We start from the raw sequence: 1502 nt of genomic DNA, 5'->3' as shown, positions 1-1502 counted from the left end.
CATGATACACGGTTGCCAATCCCTGGATTATGAGATAAGAAAGCAGTAACCTATATACTGTAGGCTCTCCTCACCAAGACAAGGGTGCCTTGGCCATGGGGGATTCCACGACATTGTCAAACCAAGTTGGCCTATATGGTGTCAGTTATACAGTATATATATATACAGTATATATATACAGTATATATATACAGTATATATATATATATATATATATATATATATATATATATATATATATATATATATATATATATATATATATATACAGTATATATATATATATATATATATATATATATATATATATATATATATATATATTGTTTTAATCAAATTTATTTATTCGATAAAATGCATTGTCTCTATTGATTTTCCCTGTGTCACACCATGCCCATGTCCTTTGTGAAGTCAAATATTACAGGCATTGTTGCCATGCAGACATTTAGAAAAACCTAGCAGGAAGTGCACCACAGTGTCAATGTTTGACAGAGATGTCCCCTTGTTTACAGAGTGCTATGATGGCCAAGCCATGCGTGAGACCAGGGGAGGGGGAAGAGGTGGTCAGCCCGCTGGAGTGGATGGACGGTGACATGAGCTCACCCGATGGGGACACGGCTACACGCTGCGGAAGTGGAATGAGCCGTCTGGGCAGGGAGATGGGGAGCGAGGATATGGAGGAAGACGAGGACGACGAAGAGGAAGGACTGGAGGATGAGAACGGGCCCAAGCGACGAGGGCCTAAGAGGAAGCGGATGACCAAGGCCCGGCAGGAGCGTTTCCGCGCCCGGCGCGTGAAGGCTAACGCCAGGGAGCGCTCGCGGATGCACGGTCTGAACGACGCGCTGGAGAACCTACGCACCATCATGCCCTGTCACTCCAAAACACAGAAACTGTCCAAGATCGAGACGCTGCGGCTGGCCCGCAACTACATCTGCGCTCTGTCTGAGGCCCTGGAGGGGGGCCAGTCCACTGAGAGCGGGGCTTTCATTGAGACCCTGTGCAAGGGCCTCTCCCAGCCCACCAGCAACCTGGTGGCCGGCAGCCTGCAGCTGGGCCCCACCGCTGCAGTGGGAGTGAGGCCCGAGGACAGACACGGCGTTCGGGGGCCTCCCGACACACTGGGGGTCGGCACCTTGAGCTACTCGTCCCCGGGCCTGCCCAGTCCCCCGTACGGCACTTTGGACTCGGCTCACCTGCTGCACCTGAGGGCGATGAAAGGCGGAGTGTACGAGAATCACTCCACGAATGAGTACAACGGCATGGGGACCCCTCCGTACGACGGCCCCCCCACACCGCCACTCAGCATCAGCAGTAACCTGGTACCCAAGCAGGAGCCGTCGCCCCACTACGTGCCCCCACACCACTACTCTCCCTCCGCTATGGACCAGACAGCAACACAGCAGGTCCTGTACCAGACAGCTGGCTATGACATTCACTTAGAGGTGCCGTATAACTCCTACCATCCACCCCGACAGATAACCTCACTCTATAGAGACTAG

At 51.4% G+C, this 1502-nt stretch overlaps 1 pseudogene across 1 annotated transcript; it reads left to right on the top strand.

Annotated features, from left to right (window-relative positions):
- The first annotated feature begins 518 nt into the window (after window positions 1-518).
- On the top strand, window positions 519-1502 carry LOC310799182 (neurogenic differentiation factor 4 pseudogene; annotated as a pseudogene). The gene has a single exon. The product of its transcript is annotated as a neurogenic differentiation factor 4 pseudogene (transcript).

Source organism: Poromitra crassiceps (assembly GCF_964638095.1).
Source record: "Poromitra crassiceps genome assembly, chromosome: 27".
NCBI classification, from domain to species: domain Eukaryota; kingdom Metazoa; phylum Chordata; class Actinopteri; order Beryciformes; family Melamphaidae; genus Poromitra; species Poromitra crassiceps.
This window is presented reverse-complemented; position numbering and strand designations above follow the sequence as displayed.